Source organism: Dipteris shenzhenensis, chromosome 10 (genome assembly GCF_047967505.1).
Source record: "Dipteris shenzhenensis isolate YYH24624 ecotype China chromosome 10, Dip_SZ_1.0, whole genome shotgun sequence".
Lineage (NCBI taxonomy): Eukaryota > Viridiplantae > Streptophyta > Polypodiopsida > Gleicheniales > Dipteridaceae > Dipteris > Dipteris shenzhenensis.
The window spans coordinates 44,258,520-44,271,277 of record NC_141605.1 but is presented as its reverse complement, the minus strand read 5'-3'; positions in this window follow the sequence as shown (position 1 = coordinate 44,271,277).

The following is a 12,758-nucleotide window of genomic DNA, read 5'->3' as shown; positions in this document are numbered from 1 at the left end:
TTCCAATCTAGTAATAATCACAAATGCAAGAATGAAATCAAAAGTCTAAAGACTAACACAGGACAATATATTATTGAATAAAAATGATCCTATTACATCAATCATTCTTGTAAATAAATTCTTTGGAGTTGTCCTATAATTGCTTTGCTGCGGCACCATTAATGAAAGGTTTGTCATATCCCAATTGTTGGGCAATATGCATGGCCTCCATGTCTTTTAAAGTAGACACACGAGCAATTCCTCTCAATTTCAACACTTCTGATGAACTTAAGAGAATAGGTGTATTTTGAGAAATACCTACAAATGTTGTTTGTGTACTGGATGGGGCTTTGAAATTGTAAGTCACACCCTTTTCATACTCATCACCTCTAATGTTGGAGTTCACTGAAGAAGTGTTCTGCTCTCCCTCGTATTGATTGTATTCCATTCAATAATTACATTCATGCAATGGAGATACAAAGGGTGTCCAAATTCCACTGGTGTTTGACCATATCTGTCAAAGTTTATCACTTCACACACATTCGCTGCTACATCCAGACGAAACAAGAAGGGCAATAGCTCATTAATCAAAATTGAATCCTTATAATCACAATTGAATGTTGTTGGAAAAATGCAGTTCCCTGCAGTGCTAAGACACCCTTTGTATGGACTATCATCTATGTGGATAGTTCTATCGTGTTTGCAAATATCAGCCCATCGATTCCAAACAAGTGTCAAAGGCTTGAACATTGCTTCCACTCCCATCTTATCTAGTCTGTATGCTTTTTCCCTTGGATGTACATAGCATTGTTCCTGGCTCCACACCATTAAAAAAGGTCATTTCTTCCCTACATGGCATTGTAGACACTCAATGATTGTCATTACGTTCTTGTGCATAGCTGTTGACCAAATGCCAACTTGAAAGTTCTCAAATAACGTGTCAAGAAACTACATGCATCCCGGCCGAAGTACCAACCATTGTTTACCCATACATACACTCTCACACTTTGTTGACTTTGAGAAGCAGCATTGTAAAAGAAGCCCATTGAGATCCAATACAATAGACAATTTGGCCAAGTTTTTGATCGGGGATGTATTGGTAGCATGGACTTCTTCTATTTGATCTGTTACACACCCACATGTAGACATCTTTTAGTATGGATGCGTGTAATTAAATACAGAACCATTATTTTTCTCAAATATAATCTAGATTTGAGTTGAAGAAGAGAGAGAGAGAGAGAGAGAGAGAGAGAGAGAGAGAGAGAGAGAGAGAGAGAGAGAGAGTTATATTCATGAAAACCTCTAAGGTTGAAATTTTCTATACTAAACAATGCAAAAAGTTTAGGCCATGCAGTCAGATTATTTATTCTTAGAATACACTTTTAATGTTAGAAGATATGCATCAGTCTTCTATTCTTGACTGTCAGCTCAAGATAGCTAAGAAAACATGACAGTTCTATAAAAGATTAAAGATAGAAAAATACTAGATATCACTGTAAAATAATGTCATTTTGTATAGAGATCTTTCAACATCTTGGGGTATGTGGCTAGAGCATGTCCTCACTTCTTTCCCATCTAAAAGATTTTACTAAATGGTCAAACTTTATCTAGTCTTTGTGATTTTTTAGATGCCGTCATGTGAGGGATTGGGATAGAGAGAGAGGATGGAGAGAAAGAGAGAGAGGTAGGAAGAGAGAGAGGGGGAGGGAAGGAAGGAAGGAAGGAGAGAGAGAGAGAGAGAGAGAGAGAGAGAGTCAAATGTTGTTTCATCAAAACCTCTATAAAAAACATTGCACAAAGTTTTGGCCATGTGGTCAAATTTCCATGCAGATACAATAAAAGATTAAAGTCATCTAAGAACACAAGAAAACACCAATATGTCATTTGTTGTAAAGACAGTATAGATCTTCAAACACCTTTATCTGTCTCTTTTATAATAAGCTCATCAAAATTGTCTTCCACTTCCTTTTCATCTATCGGTGCCAAACTTGAGTTTTGAGGAATAACACCTATTTCATTAATTTTGGACTCTTGCACTGTCCAAATTCATTTTGTGAGATAATTTTGGATAAAACATTTCAAAAAAAGAGGCTCTTATAAAGCAAAACATTGAGTCAAAAAGGAAGATTTTAAAAAATCAAATTAGAAAAAATGACATGAGATGTTATTAAAACTAGAGTACATTAAAAATAGAGTACATCACATTGTTAAAAGAGACAAAAAGTAAGATTTAAAAAATCAAATTAGAAAAAATGGCATGACATGTTATGAAAACTAGAGTACATTTCAAAAAGAGCACATCACATTTGTAAAGAAGTAGATCATATTACTCAAAGCCATATGGTGTCAAAAAACACCTTAATACAGTCTCTCTTAACATCACATTTGTACAAGAAGTAGATCATAAAAAAACACCTTAATACAAAGCCATATGGTGTCAAAAAACACCTTCATACAGTCTCTCTTATCTAAGAAGATCTCATCATTGGTCTCTCTTATCTTCTCAACAACCCAATCTTTCACTGCCTCCACAGCTGTATCCTCAACATAATTACATGCGAAGAAGAAATTTAAGCAATCACAAATTGTTTCTGTATAATTTCTCTGAGAGGCTCTTATTATTCTCTCAGCATCTGCATCAAATCGCCCATGACGAGAGCTGCGATAACGCAGGTTACTTAAGAAGTCTAATAGATCTTGTCGTGCTTTTATCATATGTCTTAAAAGTCTTTCACTCTCTGCTATCTTGAGAGTCTCCTCCCTCTCTGCGTACCTTTGTGCAGCAAATTCCTCTCTCTCCATGTGTGTCAAAGGAGAACCTTGTCGAATTCTGGCCTCTCTCTCTGCTCCTTGGTCAGCAATCCATTCTTTGAGATTGTTAATTCTGAACTCCACGTCTTCGACAATGCCAAGGACATCCATGGGTGGGGAGATGATAAAGAAAGGGAGATGGACTACGTGTGGGGGTTAAAGGTCACTGTGCCTTTACCCCGATTATGTACAATACTTAAACACATATATAAATGAATGAAAAAGAAGATTAGCGTGGTTCTGCACCCACCAAAACTTGTGTGGCTCTCTGTTTCTCTCTCTCCTTCTTCCGTTCTTACTTCCGTTGAGAGCACTCTCAACTGGTATCAGAGCTCGGGTGATCTAGCTGAGCATGCGTGAATGCTTGGAAGCTCAGCAGCTCTGTGGGAGGAAGGAGAAGCTCTGTGGGAAGCTTTGTGGGTGACTTTACTTGCATCCGAGTGTGCAGAGACCTTGGAGGAACCTTTGGAAAAGTCACTTTGGCTTTACGAAGTGGTTTTGAGAGCCTGTTAAGAGTTTTCAAAGAAAAAGTCGTTTTTTGGAGCTTTTCCCTGTTCCGTTCGATGACAGAGACTCCGTATTGACTTGTAGAGGCAACTATTGCTTGCTTTTGGTGTCCACATTACTTCAGGAGCCTGGAAACACCTTCATTCCTGAATCTGGGATCATTTCATTGGATTTCTGAGTCATTGTGTCAGTTTCTGCGTTTTTTGCCCGGGTGTTGGAACTCAAGTTTGGAGCAACCATTTGTAGATCTGTCAGTTCCGGTGGACTCAGAAGGTCCTAAAACTTCTATGTTGCTCACCATTCGCACTCCGGTTGAGTTTACAAACAGCTCTGTTTCCAAAAACGTTTTTCAGTCCATGTGTTGGACCCAGTGATTGAGACCACGGTTTCCAAAACCGTCTGTCCCATTGCGTTTCGGACGCCCAAAAACCCCTACCTGTCAGTTCTTGTGCGATTCGGTGGAGGATTTTCAGAGTTATAGATCTCTATGTATTCGATTTCGTCTCTCTGTTATGCATTTTTCATTCTAAGGTTTTGAAACCTTAGATTTATGCCACATGGCAGTGGATAAGTATTGACTCCCATTTCTCACTCATCGGTTGGGATTTTGGAGTTCTGGTAGAAGAGAGATATTTGCATATTTTCTTGCTGAGTCCAATTACGCGATGGCGCCCATGTTTTGAGGCATCTCAGGTTCTATTTTCAGTAGCGCTCATTACCGTAGGACTATGATTTCTTGAGCATACCTTATGCAGATCACTCTGGTTGTAGTTTGAGCAGTGTGCGCTCATTCGTGGTATGCATTGGGTTGCAATGTATGATTTATAAGCCATTTGGATGCATTGCGGTCCTTGTTGGATGCGCTGATAGGCCCAAATTGCCTTGTGGGATGCTATTTTTTATGGACGCTTTGCACATGGATGCTATTTTATGCTAAGGGACAGCTTTGACACATTGTTGGTGATGCACTGATAGTGCTATGCTCTCTTGGATGAGATATAATTGATGCATATGCCAGTGGACCGTGTTTATGCTTGAGTCATTTGGCACTTATTGGCATTTTCTTTTGGGCTAGATTTGCTCATATGGATGCATAGTATATGCACATGAGTCAGATGCTTTGAGCTTTGAGTTTTGGTGACATTTTACTCTATTGTGGCATACACATTTGGGTGCACCTGGTATTTGGTGTGATTCTCTCTTGAGGCACTAGCATTTGGGATTTTGCTTTATTTGCATCATGGCATCCTCTTCCATGTCTGAAAAGGAGTTTTTCAACATTAAAAAGTTTGATGGGACAAACTTTTCTTTGTGGAAAGAACAAATAAGGGATGTGCTTATTCAAAAGAAGCAGATTAAACACTTGGCAGGGATTGAAGCTAAGCCTGCAAATATGTCTGAGGATGATTGGAATGAGTTGGATGCATTAGCAAAGTCTACTATTAGACTTCATCTTGCAGAGTCAGTTTATTTCACAGTAGTAAATGAGCAGACTACTGAAGATTTGTGGAAGAAACTGTGTGCCACTTATGAGAAGGAAACTGCCTCTAATAAAGTTTACCTCATGAAGAGGTTGTTTGAGCTGCAGATGAAGGAAGGGGTCTCCATTGCTTCTCACTTGAATGAATTCAATATTATTTTCAGCCAACTTCAGGCTCAGAAAATGAATTTTGATGCGGAGACTAAGGCAATATTTCTCTTATGTTCATTGCCATCCTCATGGGATACCTTCCGTACAGCTGTCAGTAACTCTGCACCTGGTGGAGTACTGAAATTTGATGATGTTGTGGGTAGCTTGTTGGCCGAGGAGATTAGACGGAAGTCTATGGATGGCAACAAGCAGGATGCAGCCTTAAATGTGCAAAGGGGCAGATCACAGTTCAGGGGGAAGTCCCAAGAAAGAGGGAAGTCTCATAGCAAATCCAAGGCACGGAACATTGAGTGTTACCATTATGGCAAGAAGGGCCATATGAAAAAGGATTGCTACAAGCTGATAAGAGAGCAAAAGTATAAGAAAAAGAATGCAGATTGGGGTGCAAATAAAAAGGAAGAGAGTCCAAGGGAGGACAAAGGAAAAGTGAAGATCGAGGAGATCAATGCAGTCACACATGATAGTGACAATGATGTTCTCTTCATGTCTAGTTTATCTGCAGAGTTGCTTACCACTTCAGATGATGCATATTCCTAGGATTGGATTTTGGATTCTGGTGCTTCATTCCATGTTACTCCCCATAGGGAATGGTTCTCCACTTATGATAGTGGAAAGACAGGTTGTGTGCTTGGAAATGACTATGCATGTGACATAGTGGGAGCAGGTGACATAAAGTTTTCTTTTGCAAATGGGTCTGCATTTGTTTTGAAACATGTGAGACATGTGCCTAAGCTGACCAAGAGTCTTATTTCAATGGGTCAGCTAGATGATGATGGTTTTCACACCACTTTTGGCTTTCAAAGTTGGAAAATTCAAAAGGGCTCTATGCTTTTGGCCAGGGGTACCAACTGTGGGACTTTGTATCCCTTACATGTATCAGGGGTATTTGATCATGTTGTTGCAATAACCGAGCAGCCAAGCACTTCTTTGTGGCATTGCAGGTTGGGGCACATGAGCCAGAATGGAATGAAACTCTTATGCCATTTGGGTTATGTACCGCATTTGGGTTTCTATGATTTTGAATTTTGTGAGCACTGTCTCTATGGGAAGCAGACTAAATCAGCCCATAAAAGAAGGGGAAAGAAAGAGTTTGAAATGGATGATTTGGTGCATTCAGACGTATGTGGTCCCATGCCTACACGGTCATTAGGCAGGGCTGAATACTATGTGACATTCATTGATGATGCAACTAGGAAAGTGTGGGCTTATGCTATAGCTCGGAAGAGTGATGTGTTCCAGGTATTTCAAAAATGGCTGGCCTTGCTTGAGAATCAATCAGGTAGAACGCTTAAATGCCTACGGACTGACAATGGCGGAGAGTATCTCTCTCATGACTTTCAGCATTTCTGTGATACACGTGGGATTAAAAGGGAGCTCACATCCCCTCGTACTCTAGAGCAAAATCCAGTTGCAGAAAAGATGAACCGTACCATTCAAGAAAGGTTGCAATGCATGCTTTCCAATGCAAGTCTTTCTGGTGGTTTTTGGGATGAGGCAATGAAGACTGTAGTGCATGTGATCGATAGATCACCTAGTAAGAGTTTGGATGGTGGTATTCCTGAAGAGGCATGGAGTGGCAAGAAGCCCTCTTACTCTCATTTGCGTATATTTAGGTGTGAGGCATATGCACATGTGCCAAAAGAGCTTCGAAAGAAGCTAGATCCTAAGTCTAGGAAATGCATCTTTCTGGGTTATGGTGAAAGTGGAGAGATGGGCTATCGTCTCTGGGATCCAGAAGCAAAGAAGATCATACGCAGCCATGATGTGGTCTTCAATGAGAAGAAGATGCATAAGGCACCCTTGAGGGATGTGGAAATGAGGAGAATCACTTTCTAGGATGTGAATCCACCTGCATATGTTGATAGGCAGCAAGCTGTCCATGCACCAAATGTGCAAGAAATGGTACCACCAAGTACTCCCACAGGTATACAATCAAGGGTAGATGATGGATCATCTATTGGTGGAAATGATGAGCCAAATGTGGCTGATATGCAGGTGGGACAGCAAGCTGAAATGCCCTTGAGAAGATCATCTAGAGTGTCTAGACCACCTGATAGGTTTGTTCCAGGGGTAGACTATGTGATGCTTACTGATTGCGGGGAGCCTTCTTGCTACAGAGAGGCTATGATGCGTGAGGATCAATGCAAGTGGGAGTATGCTGTGCAATCAGAGATGAGTTCACTTATGAAGAATAAGACTTGGGACTTGGTTTCTTTGCCACATGGAAAGAAAGCATTGCCATGTAAATGGGTCTACAAAATGAAGGTTACAGGTGATGATGTGCCTAGGTACAAGGCCCGTTTGGTTGCTAAAGGGTTCAAGCAAGAGAAGGGTGTGGACTTTGATGAGATATTCTCTCCGGTTGTGAAGATGACCACACTTAGATGCATGCTTGGACTAGTGGCAATAGAGGATATGGAGCTTATGCAGATGGATGTCAAGACATCTTTCTTGCATGGGGATTTGCATGAGGAAATTTACATGGTTCAGCTGGAAGGCTTTGAAGAAAAGGGCAAAGAGCATTTAGTTTGCAAACTAAAGAAGAGTCTCTATGGTCTTAAGCAAGCACCTAGAGAATGGTATCAGAAGTTTGATGCTTTCATTCGGTCCCAGGGTTTTAGAAGGAGTGAAATTGATCACTACCTCTACACTAAAAGGGCTAAGGATAATAGCCTGATAATCTTGGCACTATATGTGGATGATATGCTGTTGGCTAGCAAGAATACTTATGAGATAGATGCATTAAAGGCCAAGTTGCATGAGGCCTTTGATATGAAGGATTTGGGACTTGCAGGTCATATTCTTGGTATGCGCATTACGCGTGATCGGAGTAGGAAACTCCTTTGGCTTTCACAAAAAGAGTATGTTACAAAAGTATTGCAACGTTTCAATATGGAGGGGGGGAAGGCAGTGAGTACTCCATTGCCTCCATATGTGAAACTGAGTCATACAGATAGTCCCAAATCAGATGAGGAGAGGGCCATGATGGCCAAGGTTCCTTATGCATCAGCAGTTGGGAGTCTTATGTATGCTATGATAGCTACTAGACCAGACATTGCATTTGCAGTGGGAGTTGTTAGCCGGTATATGGCTAATCCAGGAAAGAGGCATTGGGAGGCAGTTAAGTGCATCATGAGGTACATGAAGGGTACCAAGGAGATGTGCATTTTCTTTGGTAAAGGAGACATGCATGTACTTGGGTACACAGATTCAGACTATGCAGGGCATGTGGATACTAGAAGATCCACTTCTGGTTATGTGTTCACCTTTGCAGGTGGTGCAGTGTCGTGGATGTCTCATGCACAGAAGTGCATTGCTTTGTCTACCACAGAGGCTGAGTATGTTGCAGCCATAGAGGGTTGCAAGGAGGCTATATGGCTTGATCGGCTAGTGGGAGATTTGGGGATTCATTCAGGTGTACCGACATTGCATGGTGATTCCATGAGTGCTATTCAGCTAGCACGGAATCCGATCTTTCATGCAAAGACCAAACACATTGAGGTTAGGTACCATTTCATCAGGGAGGTACTTGAGGACAAGTGCATAGAGCTTGTCAAGGTTCATACTGATGATAACCCGCAGATATGCTGACGAAGAGTCTACCTAGTCAGCGGTTTGAGCATTGTCGTGTATTGATGAGCATTGGATAGTATGTTCACTGGTCGTTCTCCCTTAAAGGCACATTGTCCTTTAAGTGGGAGGTTGTGGGGGTTAAAGGTCATTGTGCCTTTACCCCGATTATGTACAATACTCAGACACATATATAAATGAATGAAAAAGAAGATTAGGGTGGTTCTGCACCCACCAAAACTTGTGTGGCTCTCTGTTTCTCTCTCTCCTTCTTCCGTTCTTGCTTCCGTTGAGAGCACTCTCACTACGATGCAAGAAAGAAGAGAGTGTCTGCAGAAGGACTACGATGGAAGAATACAAGTTAATGAGAAGCACTAGGATGGATGAAAGAAGAGAGTGTTTGTGGAAGAACTAGGATAGAAGAATACTTGGTTATCAGGATGGATGAAAGAAGACTCTGAGAGTGTTTGCGAAAGGACTAGGATAGAAGAATACAAGTTACTCAGAAGGACTAGGATGTAAGACAATCCATTCTTTGAGATTGTTAATTCCGAACTCCACGTCTTTGACAATGCCAAGGACATCCATGGGTGGGGAGATGATAAAGAAAGGGAGATGGACTACGATGCAAGAAAGAAGAGAGTGTCTGCGGAAGGACTATGATGGAAGAATACAAGTTAATGAGAAGCACTAGGATGGATGAAAGAAGAGAGTGTTTGTGGAAGAACTAGGATAGAAGAATACTTGGTTATCAGGATGGATGAAAGAAGACTCTGAGAGTGTTTGCAGAAGGACTAGGATAGAAGAATACAAGTTACTCAGAAGGACTAGATGTAAGAAATAAGAGAGTGTTTGTGGAAGGACTAGGATGGAAGAATACAAGTGCACTAAGGCACGATGTGTTCACTATGATAAGGATAAGGGTTGGAATAAAGTGAGAGGCACGATGTGTTCACTATGATAAGGATAAGGGTTGGAATAAAGCGAGTGGAGATTGAATGCTCTACTTTAAGTGAGTGGAGATGATAAGGATAAGGGTTGGAATAAAGTGAGAGAAGCATTGCGAATGCTTTACTTTAAGTGAGTGGAGACTGTCCAACTGAATAAAATTCTCATCACACAAGGATTTATTTCCAAATAATCACATCATCACACATTCATATCATAAAATTGTGTGCATGAAGAAATATATTACAAATATTACATCATCACATATTCATATCAAAATTCTCATCACACAAGGATTTATTTCCAAATAATCACATCATCACACATTCATATCATAAAATTGTGTGCATGAAGAAATATATTACAAATATTACATCATCACATATTCATATCAAAATTCTCATCACACAAGGATTTATTTCCAAATAATCACATCATCACACATTCATATCATAAAATTGTGTGCATGAAGAAATATATTACAAATATTACATCATCACATATTCATATCAAAATTCTCATCACACAAGGATTTATTTCCAAATAATCACATCATCACACATTCATATCATAAAATTGTGCGCAAGAAGAAATATATTACAAATATTACATCATCACATATTCATATCAAAATTCTCATCACACAAGGATTTATTTCCAAATAATCACATCATCACACATTCATATCATAAAATTGTGTGCATGAAGAAATATATTACATATATTACATCATCACATATTCATATCAAAATTCTCATCACACAAGGATTTATTTCCAAATAACCACATCATCACACATTCATATCATAAAATTGTGTGCATAAAGAAATTATATAAATATCATCAGATTATGCCACTTAAGTAATAAGTCACAAATTGGTGTATAATCAACAAAAACTACAAACACAACATCATACATGCATCACAACTCTTGTGATGCTTCTAGTGGAGACTGTGGCAACTCTTCTGATGCTTCCAATGGAGGCTGTGGTGCTGTAGATGTACACTCGGTCTCTACTTCTTCTGTAGTATGTAGTGCTTTCAGAGTAGACTCAGTATCCTCTTCCTTAAATGCAAACGGAGGCGATGGCAACTCTTCTGATGCTTCTAGTTGAGGCTGTGGTGCTGTAGGTGTACACTAGGTCTCTAGTATGCAGAGCTTTCATAGTAGACTCAGTCTCCTCTTCCTTAAAGGGAAGCTCTGATATTGCTTCAGTTGCACATTGTATTCTAATGGCAGCAATTAGGTCTTGAATGATTTCAGCCCTAAACAATTGTATATCCTCCTCTGAATATTTGACCTCCAAAGAGTCTTCCGATGAGATCTGTGGCTTAAGTGAGAAAATTTCTTTGAAAATCAACATGCAGTTGTAGGCAACTCTCCACCCACAACTATGCCCATCTTCCTGCTCTACTACTAAATGCTTTTGGAAGTCGACCGAGTCTTTGTACTGTCCTGTTTCTCTGATAGCAGATACCAACTTCTCAATCGACCTGCTCATCGTGACATATTAATATAGAAGTAACAACAGATTAATAGAATACTTACGTTTGCACTGAGCCATGAAAGCCTGCAATCGAGTTAACAAACCAACAATAGTTGTCTTCAAGGTCCCAAACCACCAGACTCCAATGTTCCCTACATGAATAATTAAGAACCATTATTATTTAACACAATGTTGCCAGTATAAAATGAAAATAAAGGTTGCCATGATACTTACATCTCATGATATGCCATAAATAGGATTCGCACGCCATGTAAATGTAAAGGCTGTAACAATTTACAAACATCGGCTATTGTCTTTCTGCTATCGCTAAGTATAGGAGAAAGGAGGGAATCCAACATATACACACGATTTTGTACGACTCTACCAAATCATGAGATAACTATACTGCACCAACAAATAAATGAATATTAGCTTATTAGATTTAATCAAAATATTGAATTATCAAGTAGAGAAAAAGTTTGTATCAAACCTAAGAATGACCATCATAACGTTGTTATTGACCTCATTTGAAGCTCTAGAGAGAATTGAAATCTCCTCTCCCCCAAATTCAAGATACTGAGGTCTATGTTGAATCATAACCCTAACATTAAAAGAGCTTCCCAATTCTTTTAATGAAGCCATGTTTGTAGAGTTGAGGTCTTCTATCCTCTTTGACTCTTTGATGGCATTCATTTCGCAATCAATGATTACTCGAATGGTACATGTTATAAATGCATAGAGATGCAAATCCGTATATGTTGACAGTGTGGTGTCATTTTGTATCTCAAAAATTTGACCAAGTACCAAAAAGCAATTGTAGCCCACCCTCCATCCACAATTATAGGCTATTCTCTTGATGTGATACCTGACATGTTATATACTCTATTTGTTGTGCCAAGTCACATTGCCGCATTACTATGTCGATAGCACCTACTAACTTTCGAGCTGATCTACACATCAAAACATAATACAACAGTGAATATGTGCATTGCATATCAATCTACATGTCAAGAAGTGACAACAAGTGTAGTCTATACTTACTCTAACACATTGCCATGGGCGGATGTCATTGAGTTGGCAAAGAAGCACTTCTTCGCAAGGATGTCCACGACTACCAGACTCCAATGTGAGCTGCAAATTTATCAATAAAGAATAATTACTGTGTTTGAGACAATTCTAGCAATGCAATAGAAAAAACAAGTAGGGTTTGATGCTTACTTCTCATAACATGCTGTAAAAATAACTCGTACGTCATTCATAGGAACGTGCTTCAACCACTTGCAAACATTCTCTATGGTTTCTTCTTTGTTGCTAAGCACTTCCGAAATACGAGGATCGAGCATATATGAAACGCTTTGTATATTTTGCGGAAAATTTGCTATAACATTACTATATTAAAAAAAAAAGTATTAGCTTCTTGGGTTTAATCAAAATAAGCAAAGTATAAAGCCAAGTAAAAGGCTACATCAAACCTGAGGATGGTTGTAATGACTTTGACATTAACCTCATTCTTAGGATTCAAGAGGATTGAAATCTCTTCTTCACCAAATTCAAAAAAATGAGGTTGTTGTCGAATTAACAACATAGCAGGGAATGAACTTCCAATCTGCTCCAATAGATTCATATTTTCATGACTCATCTTATTGAGGGAGTAGTCTACATCATATTCTTCTTCACTTGCTATGTCCTCCACATCCTCCTTCTGCCATAAAAATATAAAAAAGTTATGCGATGTACACATCCCAAATAAAGGCTTAAACAAGCAGATAAGGTTTCATACATGCTTTCATTAGAGTGAGTCTCTC